Source organism: Oncorhynchus keta, chromosome 14 (genome assembly GCF_023373465.1).
Source record: "Oncorhynchus keta strain PuntledgeMale-10-30-2019 chromosome 14, Oket_V2, whole genome shotgun sequence".
Taxonomy (NCBI): Eukaryota; Metazoa; Chordata; class Actinopteri; order Salmoniformes; family Salmonidae; genus Oncorhynchus; species Oncorhynchus keta.
This window is the reverse complement of record NC_068434.1, coordinates 64,093,021-64,114,876: the sequence shown is the minus strand read 5'-3', so window position 1 is coordinate 64,114,876 and position 21,856 is coordinate 64,093,021. Positions and strand designations below refer to the sequence as shown.

Genomic DNA, 21,856 nt, shown 5'->3' with positions numbered 1-21,856 from the left:
AGGACTGTCATGACATTTTATTATCTGATATGTACTTTACTCTAAAAGGGTTGGATGGAAACCTGGTTAGTATCAGTAATGAAAAAAAGCTGAAGTATAGCTTTTAAAATTCAGTCCAACCTTCAGACTGATCAAATATTCAACATGCCTCAGAACATCATTATGATAAAAAGCAGTGTACAGAATAACACCAGTATTCATCTTATGCTCACAATTCATGCATATAACAACTGAATAATCAATTTACCATGGCCTGGATGTTGCTGTGAGTGTGGAGAACCCCTTTGGGCCTGCCTGTGGTGCCGCTGGTGTAAATGATCATGGCAGGACGCTGGGCCCAGTCTGTGATGCCAGGCTCAGGCTGGGTCTCTGGGGCTTCCAGAAGACAGCTGAGGCTGTAGGTGGGGGCAGATGGACGCCCACTGGGCTACCGTGTACAAGGCATCGTTGGCACACAGGAAGGAGATGCACTTTCCCTGCAGGTCCCCAGAGGGACAGTCCAGAACTGCCTTGATACGCACAGCCAGGCCCCTACTACTACCATACAACACCCTGTAGCTGTGGCTCCCACTGTCGTCCACCATGGCCAGCTTGTCCCCATACACTCGGGCTCTGGAAAACACAAGGGCACTGTCCCCTGCTGCAGCCTGCCTTGCTCTTGTGGAGGTGTAGGCTCTCCTCAAGACCTGTCCCAGCAGCCATCTCCCTGGCCCTGCCTCACACTGTAACCAGCCAGCAGTCAAAGCAGAGAGCCACAGAGGGACCAAGTGACGTACTGCCCCTGGCAACATGATGGGAGACTATGCTGCTCACAGCTACCAATGTTATCCTCATGATGTCAAGCCACACAATGGTCGCATTGGAGTACCTGTTAATTTTGAGAGATTCATAATTAACATAGGCTAAGTGAAATTGTTATGACAAGAATAGGCGCTATCCCTGCTATAGTGATAAGACTGTATTTCTGACAGGCTTGCCGTGACACTTCTATGAATACTGTGCAGGCTAGACTGCTAGCAAATATTTTGCTATGCCAAGCTGTTTATTTTGAAAGGATAAATCATTCAGGGACAGGCAGTGGCACAGAATGTAATCAGTTTGTGGCGTGAGCGCAGTGTTGGTTTTTGCTTCAAGTCACTTTGGTATAGTCAAGCTTTTACAGATACAGTGAGGTAGCTCTGCAACTTTAGCAAACAGTCTGTCACCGGACTTGATCTTTGGTCTTTGGACTTGAGGGTAATGGTGCAGCTAACTAACGTAACACCAATCAATGAATATGCTCATACATAGCAGCTAGCCAGTTCATGCCGGTGGCTGGTGAAGACTAATTTTAGCGAGAAACCCCGAATGTGTTTTACATTCTAACATGCGATGTTAGTATGCTTAAACGATATCCGTTTTCTCAAAGAGGGCAATGTTTGTTAACCTAGTAATTCAAACCTACTGCTAAAGTAAATATTCACCTTACCCAAACACCGGTCATTCTTGTGACGGTGCGTCAGAATAAAATTCCCGAATGGAAACTGGAGCTAGAGTTTAGAGTTCTGGTTGTGAACCACGGAACAAAGAAATCTGAGACTGAAAATCCAGGTGAGTGAGTTTTGTTAAATTTGCAGGATATATAAACAATAGTACAAACAAGTCATTTTCATACAGCAATGCTTGACTACTTTAAAACACAGATGTATCTGTGCTATATTATGATGTTAGGCTACACTTTCCAGGAAAAGATGTGGTGGAGGAGGAGATGCTACTCCACTTGAACACAAAATAGTCAATAACCTCTTGCTAGATTGTTGTACATTTAATTGAGTTATGTTTATGCAATATGGTCATTCTATTATTTAAAAAAAAAAATCCTGGATCAAGAGTGGTGAGGAATCAAGTGGTAGAAGACTTCACTGACCTCTTAATATAACCTCTATGACTGTTAGTAACCCATTCGTTAATGTAAACTGTGACAAATCTCAATGTGTAGAGTTCGCAAACTTGAATCTCTTTCCACCTCCTCTTGCCTCAACCTGGTGGCATCTGTTGTTGAGAATCTCACTAAGACTTCTTTTGTGAACACGTGTCAATTCAAACTGAGACATGGGGCACGAGGGAGATGGAAGAGAGAAAGTGGGATATGCACCACACAGAGTTGTTTTGGCATTAGATCACTCTATGCCACTTCTCCAGCGTGCCAACTAGCTTGGCATCATCTCACAGAGCCGGGCACATTCAGCCACCAGCTGGCAGTCGCGGGCCTCAGATAAGAATTGTTCAGACATGGCACTCATTCAAAAAGTTTTCACTTCCCTGAACCCCTACATTGCAAACGAGGATGGCATGTTCCTATGAAACTGGAGGCTTTGTCTCAGAAAAACTCCCCTCCAGTTTCAGAAGTAGTATCGTCAAAGGGAGAGCCATTCCATTCGCAGAGGAAACGCCAGTCGAGAAGATGCCACCAGCAGCTATATCATCTTCATAGAGCATCCCTTTATCACAATATTGGCTCAGTAATTATTCATACAGATGACACCGCTATACTGATACAACCTAAACTGTCGAATGTGGATACATATTTTTGTTTTCTACGTTTGTACTTTGGTCACAAATACCATGTTTGTTTGGATTAAAAGGGCTTATTTGCGGCTGTCGAGGTCAGCCATGTTGCTGACACATAGCATAAGGCAGATCTGGAATTCCAGCCACTCAGCACTAGATATGGAGCTGCTCTGGAGAGACATACTGGGATGGATACAATGGGGGGCATGGCGACCTAGCGAACAGACTCTTGGCACTCCGCTCTCCTCTTAGGATGCCAGCCAGCGCCTGCCGTTTTGACGGAGCTCCGGAGCGGGCGAGCAACTTGGCCGGCAGCGGGCGACAACTCCCCTTTCGGTTGGCACAGGACAGGCATATAAGACTTCAGACAGGAGAGAGTGCGTGAGAGCGAGAGAGGACCCCCCCTCATATCTGAGGGAAGTAGAGGAGCGAGCTGGGAGAAGAAACCTTTGGGAGTGCCAGAACATGTGTCAGGTTGGCACCATGTGAGAATGATCTTGGCAAGCGCCTCTACTCTCCCCCTCTTGCCCCACTTGGAACACATGGTACGTCGGCAGTGGCATCTGGCCGCGTTGACTCTCAGCAGCTGCGCTTTGTCTTCGCCAGTTGGGACGCTTGGCACTGCCACTTCATCAACTACCTGTGGATCCTCCCGGCCGTGGAGGGGGTGATGAATTATTCCGTGCTGCAGCTGCAAACTTGACTTACATCCAAGAGATGTAGCACTGTAAGCATGTGACTATCTCACACCACCCACATACTAACCACCACGGCCGGGACCACTGCGTTTGGGCTGTACCCAAGCATACTGGGATATGTTTCCTTGGGCGATGGTTTATTCTAGGCGAAAGACAGAGAAACTGCTTCTTTTCTTGTTGGGAGAAGTTGTTGATGCTTTCAAAAGCCAGCTGAGGATTTTGCTGTACAAAGCGAACAAAATGCATTCAATCTTTTGCTAAGGAATGATTACGAATGAATGGATGACCTTTCCACTCTCTTTTGAGTCTTCAAAATGATCGATGCGGAGGCACCGAGGTCATTTGTTAGAAAAGCTCTTAGAAATATTTTCAACTCAGAAAGGAAATAAATAACAGAACAAGAGACACTCTCTTTGGTTAACACAGTGTTTATCTTCCCGGCAGAGCTGTCTGGAGAGGAATTGTATCACATTCTTTGCTATGACTGGATAGCTGTGCTCCATACACTCTTTGGAACTTGACTGGGACCTCACTGATGCCTAATGCTCCCCATCTGTGCAAAAACATGTTTGGTTTATGCTGAACCGTTAATTAAAATGTCTACTATGAAAGGCCCACATGCTAGCTTTCTGGGGCAATTCCCTGAGCTTTACTACTGTACCCTTTTCCAAAACGTCAGCACTCCCATCTCCTACAGTGATTACAGAGTACTCACACCAGTTGTAAGGAAATACAGTGTCTCTTCTCAGGATAACTCTGTCGTGTTCTTTCAAAGTAACATGAAAAGAAACCTCTCGAATGTAGTGCAAAACAACTTTTTTTCCCCCTTAAGGATTTTGCATTAACCACGTATTTGAGATCTGACATCAGGTCGAGGATTTTGACAAAAGCACATCTTCTATTATATTTAAGAGATCCAGACATTCACATGATTTTGGAGCCTGGGGTTTGCTCCTAGCAAGATAGGTGACCTTATTTGGATTTCAAGTGCTTGTTTCATTCTGGATTTTTTTTACAGTGAATAATACTTTGTAGCCGAACAGATAATTTCTGTCAAGATTCAAAGGCAGTTATTTTTCGTGTTCTGCTGATAGTGACCCACTGGGAGTTTGGCTCCATCTGTGTCACTCTGACCCAGTTTAGCCCTCGGCCACGTCCAACTGTTCCGCATCCCTGACATATGTGCTGTGGCAGGGGGATAAGCGATCATCACCACTCGGGACTCTGAAACACACACTGCAGATATGACACTGGACCCATCTCCTGTCTGCCCATCTTCCCACAGCATATGTCATCAATGCTGGCCCCCAAGAATCACACTCACTCTGGAGGTGGATTTGGAGAAAAAAATAACTCCTCCTGAGGGGTACTCCTTTGTGTGGCAACAGCTAAAATTAGGTTATGGTGTGTGTGTGGTGGTGGTGTATATGTGTCTTTGTTTGTACAGTATGTGTTTATGTGTGTGTGTTTTGCCAATCTAGTATTGGCTATAATGTGTGCATTGTCATTGGCCCAGCTGCTCAGTGTCTGACCTCTGACTCCCCCCTGTCTCCCCACCCTCCAGTACTGAGCTGGCCAAAAAAAACAACCATGGGGTTGGCAGACTAGCCATGCAGCTCACTAGCCATGGCCGTGGCACTAGAGCCTTTAAAAATACCCTTTGTTGGCAGACAGGCATGCAGACAGTATCATTGCACAGGGCTGAGGCCCACTGGGACCTTGGTGTGTGAGGCACATATGGAGCACCAGGCTGGTGATGAGCTGCTTATGTGAGCTGCTGATGGCCTTGGAGAGCTGCTCCGTCTGCATGGGGGATTAATGGCTCTTTAGCCTACTACCTATTTACTGTATATGAGCTTGGACTCAATCAAAGTACTTGCCGTAAGCTCTGGACCATTGCAGCGGATCATTGCTGCTACCGAGTGGCTATAGTGGCTAACGCCCCTGCCCTGAAGCTAGTACCAGTTAGCCACAAGCCAGGCGCGTAGCTACATAGCTGATGCCTGTTCATTAACATCATTTCTTTTGTTTATCTGTCGGCCCTAGCCCCGAACTCAGGCCCTGTGTGTAGTTAACCGACCCTCTCTGCCCATTCATCGCCATTTTACCTGTTGTTCTTGTCTTAGCTGATTAGCTGCTGTTGTCTTACCTGTTGTTCTCTTAGCTAGCTCTCCCAATCAACACCTGTGATTGCTTTATGCCTCGCTTTATGTCTCTCTCAAATGTCAATATGCCTTGTATACTGTTGTTTAGATAGTTATCATTGTTTTAGTTTAGTGGAGCCCCTAGTCCCACTCTACATGCCTCAGATTCCTCCTTTGTCCCACCCCCCACACATGCAGTGACCTCACCCAGTATAACCAGCACGTCCAGAGATGCAACCTCTCTTATCATCACTCAGTGCCTGGGCTTACGTCCACTGTACCCGCAACTGCAGTAGCTTGCAACTCCTCCCCCTTTGGCAGTTCTATCTTGACAGAAAATGTTGTCGTTGGATATGGAGATCTCAGAATTTTTGTTGGCCATACCCCTGTCTGCACATTAAGCCCTGAATCTATTCTACCACACCCAGGCACTCTCATTTGTTTACTTCTGTAATTGGAAAAAGCCTTGGTTTCATGCATGTTAACATCAGAAGCCTCCTCCCTAAGTTTGTTTTACTCACTGCAATAGCACACTCCGCCTACCCTGATGTCCTTGCCGTGTCTGAATCCTGGCTTAGGAAGGCCACCAAAAATTCTGAGATCTCCATACCCAACTACAACATTTTCCGTCAAGATAGAACTGCCAAAGGGGGAGGAGTTGCAATCTACTGCAGAGATAGCCTGCAAAGTTATGTCATACTTTACAGGTCTATGCCCAAACAGTTTGAGCTTCTAATTTTTAAAATGAATCTCTCCAGAAATAAGTCTCTCACTGTTGTCGCCTGTTATAGACCCCCATCAGCTCCCAGCTGTGCCCTGGACACCATATATGAATTGATTGCCCCTCAGAGTTCGTTCTGTTAGGTGACCTAAACTGGGATATGCTTAACACCCCGGCAGTCCTACAATCTAAGCTAGATGACCTCAATCTCACACAAATCATCAAGGAATCCACCAGGTACAACCCTAAATGCGTAAACATGGGCACCCTCATAGACGTTATCCTGACCACTGCCTCATTGCCTGCATCCGCTATGGGTCCACGATCAAACGACCACCCCTCATCACTGTCAAACGCTCCCTGAAATCACTTCTATGAGCAGGCCTTTCTAATCGACCTGGCCAGGGTATCCTGGAAGGATATTGACCTCATCCCGTAAGTCGAGGATGCCTGGTCGTTCTTTGAAAGTAATTTCCTCACCATCTTAAATAAGCATGCCCCTTTCAAATTTTTTTAACTAAGAACAGATATAGCCCTTGGTTCACTCCAGACCTGACTGGAGTCAGGAACCAATACACACAGTCAGTCAGGAAAGCAAAGGCCAGCTTTTTCAAACAGAAATTTGCATCCTGTAGCTTTAACTCCAAAAAGTTCTGTGACACTGTAAAGTCCATGGAGAAGAAGAGCACCTCCTCCCACTGCCCACTGCACTGAGGCTAGGTAACATGGTCACCACTGATAAATCCATGATAATCTAAAATTTCAATAAGCATTTCTGTACGACTGGCCATGCAATCCTCCTGGCTATCCCAAACCCGGGTCAACAGCTTTCTGCTCTTTTGCACACCAGTATCTCTATTTGCACATCGTCATCTGCTCATCTATCACTCCAGTGTTAATTTGATAAATTGTAATTACTTGCTACTATGGCCTATTTATTGCCTTACTTCCTCACGCCATTTGCACACACTGTATATAGACTTTCGTTTTTTCTATTGTGTTATTGACTGTACGCTTGTTTATTCCATGTGTAACTCTGTGTTGTTGTTTGTGTCGCACTGCTTTGCTTTGTCTTGGCCAGGTTGCAGTTGTAAATGAGAACTTGTTCTCAACTGGCTTGCCTGGTTAAATAAAGTTGAAATAAAATGAACAGAGTGACCCAGGCCAGGCCAGGGCTAAAATGATAGCCTTGTGGGAGCTGCTTCCTCCAGGCCACACAGTGACAGTATATTGACTGTACAGTTAGGCACCAGGTAGAAACAGTAAGAAATCTGATGAATAGGAAAAGTGTGATAACTAGTGAAGGTGCCTCCAGCAGGTATCCTCAACCAATCAGACACCGAGGGGCTTGCTCCACTGGCTTTATTATAAACTTCATAGAGCAATGGACCGGCTGATGGTTTCCCACTAATGACTTATAGATTCCCTTCTTTCCCTTTCAACATCCTTCCAAGGAAATGGAAACAATGGAGCAGACTAACTCTAACTTTCAGAGATATATGTCATTTAGCAGCCGCTTTTAGAGATGAGGACTCACCGCAAGCCACCAAACAAAATGTCTTGCTCTGTTTGGGGTTTGCACTTGGAAACGTTAAAGTATTTCATTCATCTGAACGTGCTGTTATATTACATCCAGATGTCAACTTTGATTCTTTAATCGAATCCATATACGTCCTCTTTCACAATATGTTCCCAATTGAAGTCAAATTGACAAATTCCTTCCTAAATTCAAATGGAGGGATTGTGTTTATTATGTCTAAGGCATTGCATGTGTTTGCAATACCTGATGTTTATGGTTTATGTGGACATGAGAGAAATAAATCACTTGAAACATACATCCTCCTCTTTTAACACTGAGCACTGTTTTTATTTCCCCTATCCTGTTTCTTTGCACAAAGCTTGACATCCGTCTGTCTTCCGCTTCACTCTTCTCTCATTACATTACCCACCTCCTCCCCCCTCTTTCTCCCCCTCTATCTGAGACTGGCACTCTGCTTGGGTGGTGTGTTCACAGAGAGACAGTGCCATATGTTGTCTAGCCTCCAAGGGAGAACGTACCAGCTCTGCTGCAGTGCTGTGGCTGAGCCTGTGGCTGCTGTGGCTGTGGCTGGGGCTGGGGCTGTGGCTGGGGTTGTGGCTGAGCCTGGGCTGGGTCTGTGGCTGGGGCCGTGGCTGTGGCTGAGCCTGGGCTGGGGCTGTGGCTGAGCCTGGGCTGGGGCTGTGGCTGGGGCTGGGGCTGTGGCTGTGGCTGAGCCTGGGCTGGGGCTGGGGCTGGGGCTGGGGCTGGGGCTGGGGCTGGGGCTGGGGCTGGGGCTGGGGCTGAGCCTGGGCTGTGGCTGTGGCTGAGCCTGGGCTGGGGCCGTGGCTGGGGCTGTGGCTGTACATGGAAGAGTCTATCATCACAGAGTTTATAAGCTCTCTTGAGGCTCATACATGCTTAACAAGTAATCAAGCATTATAACTGTATACTGTAAAATGTTAACTCAAGGATATTTTTGTAAGGGGAATAGTATAGTCAATATCCAGGATTCCTTGGTAATAATCTGACATCAGTCATACATAGTTAACTTGTCCCTCCATCCAGAAACTTCACAAACCGTATATCTACAGAGCCTCTCTCTAATCCCACAGTGGATTTTCATCATTGTCCTCTAGTTCTGTGTCCTCACCTTCTCTCTGTGGCTGAGGGCAGACTCCTCTGTGTAGCTGTGCACTGTGACTCCACCCTCGGCTGTTATTGTCTTCATTCTGTGAGCTGCCAGCTCCTGACTGACCTGTTCCATATTTCAACAAGAGAGCCTCAGAAAGCCCTCCATACTAAGTGAACACTTCACGTCTGTCGTTAACAACCAGAGAGCTGTTGGGATTGATTCTTGAAAATGGTCGACCTTGTAGCGAGTGGACCTGTCAATGCCTCCCCACAGCTGCAAATATGAAGTCTTCAAAAATTCATCAGAGGGAGAGATGTGAAAAGCTTTTGTTCAGAGGCGCCGTATCTCAAGTCTTAAAGAGGCTCTGAACTTTTTTGTTTTGTTCCTCTGTGTACTTTGAGTGGTGGTGGGGGGAGGAGGGTGTGTAGGTAAAGGATGTGAGCTTGTGCGTTGAGGGGGATGCGTGTTCAGAATTCATCTTGTCTGTGTATTCATTACCACTTTGCATTTCAAGCAGAGGGGTTCAGTGCTCCACTAAATCGCAGGAAGGATTGTTAGGCACGCGTGTTATTAATTTTTCCAGGTCCCGTGGCGTCTGTATGAATCTTAATGCTGCTGACTGGGCTGGTGCGCTATCGACTTTCTTTAAAATATGAAGAAGCTTGCTGGAAGCGCCCAGGGTCATTAGCTGAAGAGTGGGCGCAAATCCCTCTCTGAGGCAGTCTGGCTTCACCATGTTAAATGTGCTCTTAAAATATTCATAATCATACTCGTGCGCACACACACACACACACACACACACACACACACACACACACACACACACACACACACACACACACACACACACACACAATGCACTGGGGAGAAAGGGGGCGGTGAAAATCAATATTAAAATGTATTCCTGTTTTCTCGTCTGCTTAATTAGCTGTGGTTCTTAAGCCATGAAGTTTGTGAAGAGATTAAGAGTATCTATTTCAGTGACAAGATAATATGTATTCCATCAGAGGTTGACCCTGTTGAATTAGATAGCAGTAGTTGTGTTGATCAAAATGGATGATAATATAAATGGTATCAATTATATAGTTTATAGCTTTTTTTGAAGTCTCTTCAGATAATAAGTAAAAACAAACTGTGTTCCACAGAATGACGTGTACACAGACACATTAGTACGGTTTCTAATGCACTCGTTTGTTTTTGTCTGTTATGTGTACTTTTTTTATGTTATTTATAAAAAAAAAATGTACCTTTATGTAACCAGGCAAGTCAGTTAAGAACACATTCTTATTTTCAATGACGGCCTGGGAACAGTGGGTTAAATGCCTGTTCAGGGGCAGAACGACAGATTTGTACCTTGTTTGAACTCGCAACCTTCCGGTTACTAGTCCAACGCTCTAACCACTAGGCTAAGCTGCCGCTGAATGAAATAATCACAGCTTGGGTGTTAATAGAAAGTGGGGCACACATTGCTGGCGTAAATGTCTGTGACAAGCACACTTTATTATTTGTCTCGAGGATATGCCATCGTAAACCGAACAGAAAGGTATGTCATTCTGAGGAGGTGGAGACTGTTGTGTGGTCAGGTGAATGATCATTTTAATGCTGATATGTAGAATGCACCAAACTGTGCTGTAAATAATACATATGATGCTTTTATCGTATGATGGTCCTCCCCACATTGCACTTTTAGAAAAAATGGTTTCATAGGGGTTCTTCGGCTGTCCGGAGAACCCTTTTGGGTTCCAGGTAGAACCCTCCCTGTGGAAAGGTTTCTACCTCGACCCAAAAAGGATTCTACCAGGAACCAAAAAGGGTTCTAGCTGGAACCAAAAAGGGTTCTACCTGGAGCCATAAATGTTTCTTCAAAGGGTTCTCCTATGGGGACAGTTGAAGAACCCTTTTAGGTTCTAGAAAAAAAAGGTGCCATCTAAGAGTAGGTACAATAAATCCTTTGGTGATAGCTGATCTTATTACATATGAATTAACCTTATGATGTGACAACAGTTGGATGGATATGGATATCTCTTAATACTGTCTACCACTGGTTCAGTTATTTATTTATAGTCTCTAAAAGCACTGGGATGGCAAACAACAAGAAAACCCTTCGCTTTTCATGTGACATGCTTGTGTGTCAGCCACACATTGTCACATCACACACACACACACACACACACACACACACACACACACACACACACACACACACACACACACACACACACACACACACACACACACACACACACACACACACACACACACACACACACACACACAGAGAGAGAAATATGCTCCCTTGAATTAACATGACATTCTGAGGCATGTCTTCCCCTCTATTTGCCGTCTGTCTGTTATTGTTAAAGGGCCAACTTTCCGAAGTATCCCTTTATCTACTCCTCAGTCAGATGAACTCCTGCATCCAGTATGAAGGAAGTTCGAGATTAGAGAGTCAGAGAGTTTAGTGAGCCAATGCTAATGAGCGTTAGTGCAATGACTGGAAGTCTATAGTATCTAGTAGCATGCCAACAGTTACCATAGACTTCCAGTCATTGTGGTAATGCTAGTTAGCAACTTCCTTCAAAAGGCACGCAGAGACATAAAAATGCTTTCCACGACCATGAGTTCATCTGACTCTGGTGAAGTAGAATCCTGAAATATCCCTTTTTAAGACGTTTGTGGTGGTGAGGCATTTGAAAGGGCCTAATGAATTGGCCATTAATGGGTCTTTGATGGGTTGGGTTAATGAGGTCACTTGTTTCATCTCACCACCTTACAGGCAACAGGGTTCCGTGGTAATGGCCTGGTCACGGCACCTTGACATGTGGCAGCAACTGAGGGATCAGGGGTCACAAATGCAGTCCTACTGGTGAGGAAGGGTTCCAGCAGTGACTGACAGGAGAGGAGGGCTCATAGGTTCCCATATAGAGGTACATAATGACATTGCAATTCAGCAGTGTAGCATGTATTGTGTGTGAGTGCACATGACTCATTCTGTGAATTTGTCATCTGTGCGTGTGTTATTGTACATATGCATGTGTGTTTGTCCCTTGGTGGATTTGTGTTTTAGGAAGGGACTACCACATGGTTCCTCTTTAAGAAGATTGGATCCAGCCCACTGCCTGGCTTTCATTATGCAATCACCGCTCTGTACTTCCTGCATCCAACCCACAGACTGACTAACTAGCCGTTGGGGACTTCCACTTCCAGCCACAGGACACCCGTTGGACCCAGAGATGGACCGGCCACAGCCTGAACAACAGTGCTCTTTTCTGGGATACAAACCTGGGGTGTGAGGCATGATGCTCCAGTCGTGCCCTCTCTCATTAAAGATCCTCAGTGAGGATATAGAATGTCAACCGCAACAGAAGAGAGGGTGTCATTTCCATCTTTCTATCTAACTGTTCGTTTTAAGTATTCATGAGATGAGTCCTTTTTTTCCCTAGGAACTAGGCATGTGCGACGTGTGCTATTTATATGGTAATAATTTGAGAGGGGTGAAGTTACGGGTCCATCAATGGGTTGAACATGTGTGAGACAGGTGCTGCGATGGAGATCTGGCCAAAACAATCACGTTGCTACAGAAAGGACTGCCTAATTGAGCTCTGTTTGTGTGGCATGGCGCTGAACAATGGCTCATGGCTGGCAGATGCAATAGGGGGCCAGTAATATCGACAAAGCCCACAGAACAATACCAGCAGGAGGACAATGGAGGGTTACTGCAGAGAGCAGAGATGACAGGAGGAGAGGAGACGATACAGGAATTAAATGGGAAATGGCATTTCTAGTTTTTCACGACTGCCTTATCGCCAGCGATGGCCTGAAAACGGAAATCGACTAACAAAAATTAAAAGCGAGACTTTTGTCTGGACACCTCCCTGCAGCAATTTCTGAGATACTGGTATTCTGAGTTAATGTACCTGTCTGGCTCAAGGGGGAAAAGTAATTCCCTAGTTCTATACTGTACTCTCAGACTATGGGGGAAACATGTTCTGTTTCATTTGACGAGAAAAGAATGTCCGCAACTCTGGTATGCTCCCATGGTGATTGTAACAGATGCCCAAAAAAAGACAACGTATTGATCCGAGTTGGATCTTCGTCACATCATACGCCACTGTGAAACACGGCGACTTAAAATAACCTCGAGGAGCATGTTCATCCGGTCAATTGAATACATATAGTACATGAACGTACCAATACATATTACACAGTAGACATATGGAAAAACGTGAATACATGTTGGTTTGTTTATCCATGTCAAGTAATATAGATTACTTTGCAATAGATTAAAAACAGATGAGACCAATGTGTTGTATCCAATACTGTATTATATAGGGAAAATGGAAACCCTGTGAGCGGTTTTGACTAGAATGGATAACAGCTTATGTCAGATTTGACTTTTCATAGCAGGTTAGGAGAACTTACGAAGCAGGTTAGGAGAATAAACATAGCAGGTTAGGAGAACTTACGAAGCAGGTTAGGACAATAAACATAGCAGGTTAGGACAATTGGGTTAAGTGTCGGGTTAAGTGTAGGGTGAGCTAAAACGCCCCAAAAATCGACTTCAGACGTCAAATTGACAAGCTATATCTTGTATAGCCATAAACTCTGTGAGCAGAGAACACATTTTATAGAAAAGGTTCTATATTTAGTTGCTCGTTTATACCTCTTGGAAACGGTGTTGAGGGGAATGCATCCCAAAGGACTCTTGTCTCAGGAGGAACTTGTCACCTCGCTAGAAGTTATTTAAGTAGGCGTGTTTCACAGTAGTGTATGTATGACGTGACGAAGATGCAACTCGGATCGAAACGTGGTCTCTTTTTGTGCGTCTGATTAAATCACCATGCCAGAGTTGCGACCATTTATTTTTTCTTTTGATACGTTTCCTCTGTCCTGCACCTGTTAAGTGCATATTCTTTCCATTTTCATTTGACCCCGTCTACAGTATAGGACAATGTGACCCTAGCTGTCTGAAGTGTTATCCCCATGGTGGAGTGGTGAACATGAACACTTTGTTAGAACTCTTCTCCCTGAGGCCAGCACTTACATCCCCCTCAAATTGTTTTATCTCGCTATGTATTGATCTCAGTGTATTTTTTTATGTTAGTCGTTATGGCGAGTTGCGGTCAGGCAGGCTTGTGAAGGACTACTTACTTACTCCAGGGCACTGCCTTAACAACTTTATCAATCCATTACTTTAGATGTGTACTGAAACTGTGGTCACTTGCCCCCTAATGATTATATATGGCTGTAGATTGAACTATTTAATTTGCAAGGCAGTTATGGGATCATGTAAACCCCAGATAGAGATGAATGTCTCTTCTAGTCATTATGTGTTACTTCCATACATTAACATGAAAATGGAGCATTAGGCTATGAGTCAATTCAAGACCATCCAAAACAGCCATGGTGCGGAAGTTGGTGGAGGGGTGTGTACGTGCCTGCCTGGCTGTATGTGCATACTTGTGTGTGTGTGTGTGTGTGTTCGTTCTCACACACAACTGGCTCAGAGCCTGGGATAGAGGGAGCATGTTTGGTTTGGCCTCCTGTCTTCTGTTCCGGGGGACTGTGAAATCTGAAATGAAACGCATCGCCATGGTGAAGCAATTCAGCCTTATAAGTCATCCTCTCTGGTAATTGTTTGTTTATTGGAGCTTGTTCAAAAGCAATATTGTTGAGGGAGCCAGTGTGAGTGTGCTGGAGGGAGGTCACGCTGTTTCAGTTAGAAAGGGGGGGGGGTAGAAAGCAGGGATAGAGAGAGAGGACGTGAGACTGAACTAGACAGGCAGACGGTCGGGGATGGAAGCAGGGGGAGATGGGGAGTGCTGGGGGGTGGGCAGCTGGTAGTCTAGTGGTTAAGAGCGTTGGACCAGTAAACGAAAGGTCACTGGTTCGAATCCCTGAGCCAACTAGGTGAAAAATGTGTCTGTGTGCTTGAGCAAGGCACTTAACCCTAATTTCTCTGCTAAATTACGAAAATGTCAAATGTAAATATATGGCCTGGCGGGGCTCAGAGGGGTCGGGGGTCAGCTGTGTGTGGTCAGACCAGACAGATGTGAGAGGAGCTGACCAGCAGCCTCAGAGATGGTGCCTAGACAGGGCAGGTACATGCTAACTGGCAGATAAGGTCATGACCCCACTGACCCTCTTTTATGCCTGGTCTGTCTTTTCATTCTTACCAGTGCACACTGGGAGACATACAAAGACCCAAACCATGTAGAGACTTAACACCATGGTTAATGAGTTGAAAGGGGTTGCAATCTGGGTTGATCAGTATAGATTACTGCTGCCTTCTCATGAGCACCACAGAAAGATCAAATGCAAATGTTAGAAGTTGTGATATATGGCAATATCTCCACAATTGTATTTATTGATGGTTTATTTGAATATGGACAGAAATCAACACATTGCCACACTAACAAAACATCATCAGATACGTTGTCGCGCCACAGTGTGAATGCTTACGCTCATTTTCAACAGCCAATGCCTGTGCAGTATGTGGTTTTATAGTGCAGAATGTACTACTAGTGTGCTGTATTCTAACCCGTACCAGTAGAGTGACATGGTGAGAGGGGGACTGTGGCAGTCGGAGCTGGAGGGGGGAGCCGTTTGAACCAGGAGGTGGACCATCGCTGCTGAGGTATTCATCTGGTTAATGTAATCCCAGTCAGACTGCCCAGGCCCTGCCCAGCCAGGGGTATGGTCTATTTAAAAGCACCCCTGTCTCCCTCTGCCCTGACAGAACATGCTCCATATGCCATCTGTCAATCCCCTCCTCCTCCTCCTCCTCACCTCCCCCCTTTCCCCACGCAGTCTGTGAAGCCCAGTAATGAGAGGATTAACCGTGTGTGTGCTGGAGGAGGAAGCTGCACAGCCCTGGTAACTGTAAAGCAGGTCAGCGGTACTGTAGTCTTGTGAACAACAGATGGAGAGAGAGACTGGGGCAGAGAGAGCGATATGGATTTGATCCTCTGTATCGGGGCTCCATTGTTGCCTGGCGAGGGCAGCGTGCGTGTGTGTGTGTGTGTGTGTGTGTGTGTGTGTGTGTGTGTGTGTGTGTGTGTGTGTGTGTGTGTGTGTGTGTGTGTGTGTGTGTGTGTGTGTGTGTGTGTGTTGACAGGGCTGACTGACAGCTGCAGGGTTGGAGAGCAGGTGTGACGGCAGAGCAGATCAGGGGAGACAACGGGGCCCAATTTAGCCCTACACTTCTGGTGCTAACGAGGACGCGCCCACTGCTACCCGCCCTGCCCGCCACTATCATCCGTTTATGTGTGTCCAAACCTCTGGCTCCTGCCTGGGTTGCTACATGAGGACACACCCAGAGAACTGTCACTCACAGCAAGGAGAGGATGTCAATGACACCATAAATACATCAACTGAAAAATTGTGCTTAGAGGACTGATGATTAAACTGTAATCTGATTTTATACAGTGATCTGGCGTAGTACTGTACACATCTGAGAGATGGACACTGTCTGGATGTCCATTTGGACAGGGGTATTTTCCCATTGCGTATTAACATTTAGAAACTGTGATTTCACCCGTACAGTATGTGAGAATGAAGCATTGCTCTGACAACTAGCATGTTGGTAAAACATGGACGATTCTCGCAGAATATTTTGGTTGTGCAAAGCATCATTTCCACATCCTTTTGTTTTCACTTCCACATCCAACCATAACAGAATCTGTCTTTCATGATTACAGAGGAGTCACAGAGAAAGATGTGTGAGACCAGGGAGCTATTTTCTTCCAAAACAGATTCAAGGCAGCAGAGTGAGCAGATGTAGGGAAAACAATCTGTCCAAGTATTTCAAGTTTTCAATCAATGTTGAAAGTAATTGGCAATAAGTTGCCAAATTTGCTGTAATAGGAATAGAAAACTACTTCCCTCTATGATTGTGGCTTTATCAATGAAGCGTGTCTCCTGAATATCTCACTTGAATAAGCAATTAAACAAGCCAACAGTGAACTAAAGACCAGAATGCATATTGATGCGATAGATCAGCCAAAATAAATCAATGCCCTCTAATTATCTTGCAGTGTTAAAACCAATGCCATCCATATTCATTCAGTGTCATTCATAATACCCAAGGCCACGCATGTTAATGAGTTATTGTATCATGCAGCCGCAGCCTTTTGAGCATTAAACCATATTGTCCTTGGGTCTGTGTTGGAAGACGCTGTAGAAACCAGAGGAGACAGACAGACAGACAGACCGACCGACATAATGCCTGGCCCTGGGGCTGTGATCCCATAGAATACAAACAGGACTCAGTGAGCAGGAGAGGTGTTACACTGTAAACGCCCGCGTGTTTGTCACTGTGTGAACGTAGAGTTAGGCCATGTGTTTTACCATACGGCATCCATTGTGTTTATTTACGTGTTGTGGTTGGCAGTTGTTTGTGTGTTTTGCTTGACTTTATGCAATGTGTGTGTTTCTGGGTGGTTGTGTTTGGATGAAGATGTGTGTGTGTGTGTGTGTGTGTATATACAGTTGAAGTCGGAAGTTTACATACACCTTAGCCAAATACATTTAAACTCAGTCTTTCAAAATTCCTGAAATTTGTCAGAGTAAAAATTCCATGTCTTAGGTCAGTTAGGATCACCACTTTAAGAATGTGAAATGTCAGAATAATACTAGAGAGAATGATTTATTTATTTCAGCTTTTATTTTTTTCATCACATTCCCAGTGGGTCAGAAGTTTACATGCACTCAATTAGTATTTGGTAGCATTCCCTTTAAATTGTTAATACTTATTTTCCACCATAAGTTGCAAATAAATTCATTTAAAAATCCTACAATGTGATTTTCTGGATTTTTTTCTTCTCATTTTGTCTGTCATAGTTGAAGTGTACCTATGATGAAAATTACAGGCCTCATCTTTTTAAGTGGGAGAACTTGCACAATTGGTGGCTGATTAAATCATTTTTTGCCCCACTGTATGTTCATCTCCAGGAGACAGAACACGTCTCCTTCCTGAGCGGTATAACGGCTGCTTGGTCCCATGGTGTTTATACTTGCGTACTATTGTTTGTACAGGTGAATATGGTACTTTCAGGCGTTTGAAAATTGGTCCCAAGGATGAACCAGACTTGTGGAGGTCTACAATTTTGTTCTATTGTTTTCTTGGCTGATTTATTTGGATTTTCCCATGATGTCAAGCAAGGAGGCACTGGGTTTCAAGGTAGGCTTTGAAATACATCCACAGGTACACCTCTAAATGACTCAAATTATATCAGTTAGCCTATCAAATACTTCTAAAGCCATGACATAATTTTCTGTAATTTTCTAAGCTGTTTAAATGCACAGTCAACTTAGTGCATCTAAACCTCTGACCCACTGGAATTGGGATACAGTGAATTATAATTTAAATAATCTGTAAACAATTTTTGGGAAAAATTACTTGTGCCATGCACAAAGTAGATGTCCTAACCAACTTGCCAAAACTATAGTTTGTTAACAAGACATTTGTGGAGTGGTTGAAAAATGAGTTTTGACTCCAACCTAAGTGTATGTAAACTTCCGACTTCAACTGTATGTACGTTTTCCAGAGAGATCGCAGGGAGTGTGGGTTGTTGGGAATAGACAGTCTGTCAGAGAGGGTAGTGTAGTGTAGTGAGTGGGCAGCAGATGTCAGACCTCTCAGCCCTCCCCTGCCCAGGGAGCACCTGTTGGGCCGGGGGCCATCTGGAGGTTGAGACCTATTACTCTGTGTGTGTGTGTGTGTGTGTGTGTGTGTGTGTGTGTGTGTGTGCGTGCGCACATGCGTGTGTGAAAAGGGGGTTGGAGGCATTTTGTCCCGCAAGGCCACACCCCAGTGATACACTCTACACTGACCTACATGACACTGCACTTCTCCAGACCTCCACATCCCTCTCTCTCTTTTGCGTCATTTTCCATCAACCCCCAAAACATCTCTCTCTCGCTCTTTGTCTTTCCATCTAAAACCTCCATCATCCCTTACATCTGGTCCTATCAGAACGCTTCGGAGGCGCTGCTGTACAGACATTAACAATTCTCACACTGCCTAATAGAAAAGATAAGACATATAGATCAGAACCAGCTTCAATGACACCCCAGGTAGAGTGCAGCTGCAGCTCTACCACACCTTGGATGGGGATACAGAGGTGTGTATCACTGGTAGGGTTGAAATTCTACCGGTAATTTTTGGTAATTAACAGAAAACATATGGCAATCTAGTTTAACTTTGGCAATTTTGAACTTAAAGAACAATTTTTTTAAATTGTTAATATATAGTATTCATTTATTATATCTGTGTCCATATTGTCCATGAGTTTCTAGTCAATAGACCAAACGGTTCAAGAGAAAATACTGCCACAAGTTTGACGCCAAAACATTGACAACAATTACTTATTGATATAATAATATAAATAACTTTGTAAAAAAAAATATATATATATATATATATGTGTGTATATATAAGGATAGTTCATGCTGAACCCCTCATAACACCAATGGTATTCACTAAGTTGATATTTAGGATCATGTTTTACAGCTTTGTCATTCTATTTTTTTTATTTGAAAATCATCTTATTAAATGACTTCATATATTTGACATGTGATACGGCCACACAGAGGGCCCGAGATCATTACAGACACCTGTGATCATCTCAAGTACCCAAAAGGGCCACATTGTGATAGATTCAATCAAATCCTTTAAAGAAACTTTGAAGGTTTCCAGTAATATACCCTCCCTTTCCAACCCTAATCACTGGTTATTGTATCTCTGCTCTGGTCTGTAGCAGTACTTCTGCATCTCCTCTCCTGCTCCAGCAGATGTGGATCCCCATGGTGACAGGAGAAGAACACCAGAGACACTGCAGATGGATGAGTTACCCATCACAAAGAGGGGGAGACAGAATGACAGAGTATGTGTTAGTGTTGCTATGTGTGTGTGTGGTGTGTGCATGTGAATGTGCGTTTGTAAAAGCAGGTGTGAGAGCACACATACAGTGTGTGCATGACTCCATGTAGACAAATGTATATATCTGGGCCTGTAGTTTCCTAATAGATGGGTGTCAGGAGGAGAGACAGACAGACAAAGAAAGAGAAAGCTCTCAATTCAATATTTCTTCATTTTGCCATGTCTCCTGATCAAAAATATACGTGCAGCAATCTCAACGATTTGACTGAGTTACGGTTCATATAAGGAAATCTGTCAATTGAAATAAATAAATAAGGCCCTAAACTATGGATTTCACATGACTGGCAGGGGCGCAGCCATGGGTGGGCCTGGGAGGGCATAGGCCCACCCACTTGGGAGAAAGGCCCACTCACTGGAGGGCCAGGCCCAGCCAATCAGAATGGGTTTTTCCTCACAAAAGGGCTTTATTACAGACAGAATACTCCTCAGTTTTATCAGCTGTCTGATCCCATAGGTGAAGAAGCCAGATGTGGAGGTCCTGGGCTGGCATGGTTACACTTGGTCTGGGGTTGTGATGCCGGTTGGACGTACTGGCAAATTCTCTAAAATGACATTGATAGAGAAATTAACATTAAAATGAACATTTAATTATCTGGCAACAGCTCTGATGGACATTCCTGCAGTCAGCATGCCAATTGCACACTCCCTCAAAACATGAGACATCTGTGGCTTTGTGTTGTGTGACAAAACTGCACATTTTTTAGAGTGGCCTTTTATTGTCCCCAGCACAAGGAGCACCTGTGTAATGATCATGCAATTTAATTATCTTCTTAATATGCCACACCTGTCAGGTGGATGGATTATCTTGGCAAAGGAGAAACCCTCACTAACAGGGATGTAAACAAATTTGTGCTCAAACTTTGAGAGAAATAAGCTTTTTGTGCATATGGAACATTTCTGGGAACAAATTCAAGCAACACTTTACTTGTTGCGTTTATATTTTGTGTTCAGTAATAGTACGGTAGGTCTCAACACCTAATAGCGATACTCGTGTCTATGTGAGAGGAAAATGGAAAACGTTACCGAGTATTGGTCGTCATGGAAACCAAATTGTCGTAACGCCGTATGGCTGCTGGGAGAGGTGAATTATGAGATGTTGGGGAGATGTTGAGGGTGAGCCCATGGAAGGTCATGGACTTGCAGTAGTTTGTACAGCCCTGAAGGTGGCGTGGTATTGTATGATAGGTACTATACATTACCAAGCAGATTATTCTGTCATATTTAGTCACTACACATAAGCCAACAAATACTCTTTTCGATACTTTACTCTTTCTATTCATCCATTTCCCTTTTCATTTGTACACAGCATGTGAGGATGTCGTAATGGTTGTAAACCATATGGTTTGAAAACGCAACAATACCATAGATTATCATCATCACTTTTGAGCCAGCGTGAGTGGCACAGAAATTAGACAGGCATGCCGTTATGTGGGTTTTATCTGAGCACACAGTCAAATGGAGAGTGAAGGGGCATCATTCTCACTGGGGCTTAATGTGTTTGGACTCACAGGGCTAAGAGTAATGACAGCTTCGCCAGACAACAGAATCCTCCCGCCGTGCCACGCCTGCTAAAACAGCCCCGTCACATCGTATCCTAGCAGCACCCAGGGCAAATAGACACTACTCTGTCAGAGGAGGAATTCATACCCACAAAGCACTGCTGCCAGACCCCCTCTCTTCCAGTCTCCCCCATCGCGCACAATCATCTTTAGGTGTCACCATGTCCACACACCCACTCAGGACCAGAGAGGCAGACGGGGGCTTTGGGGGAGGTAGGGGTGTGCAGAAGCCTGTCTATTTTGAGGTCATGTTTGATAAGCCCTTCCTATGAAGTGACGAGATGAAATGACAGTTTGCCAAAAGCGGGTCACGGGGCAGGGTGTAGGCAGCCTAGCATGGTCGTCTATGGACATAATTAGGCATTAATCATCCTATCAGTTAATTACTGGACTACTGGTTGTTTTCTCTTAGGAAAGATCTCTTCTGGACACCAGCTCAACATAGGGAACAGATTTCTGATTCATACGTATAATGTTCCTTCTTCTCTCCGGTTCCCTTATTATAAGAGTTGTGATGGGAAAACAATGGCTTTGCTCTTATTCTAGCTGCAGGCGCCATCTGGGAGCGAGGCGAGCATTACAGGAGCTAAT

General features: G+C 44.6%; 1 protein-coding gene and 1 long non-coding RNA gene across 5 annotated transcripts in view; one reads left to right on the top strand and one right to left on the bottom strand.

The window, feature by feature from the left end:
- The window catches only part of LOC118372226 (malonate--CoA ligase ACSF3, mitochondrial-like), a 52,187-nt gene extending 50,671 nt beyond the window's left edge, over window positions 1–1,516 (bottom strand). For all 4 annotated transcript variants that reach the window (XM_035758029.2, XM_035758033.2, XM_035758032.2 and 1 more), the window contains exons 1-2: window positions 1,469–1,516; window positions 248–868 (exon numbers count right to left, since the gene is read on the bottom strand). The gene's annotated coding sequence lies outside the window, so the exon portion shown is untranslated. The remainder of the gene's footprint in view (window positions 1–247; window positions 869–1,468) is intronic.
- LOC118372227 (uncharacterized) lies at window positions 1,458–12,782 on the top strand. Its single transcript, XR_004823174.2, has 3 exons — window positions 1,458–1,590; window positions 11,541–11,691; window positions 11,832–12,782. It is a non-coding gene; the product is annotated as an uncharacterized LOC118372227 (long non-coding RNA).
- Window positions 12,783–21,856: the final 9,074 nt, after the last annotated feature.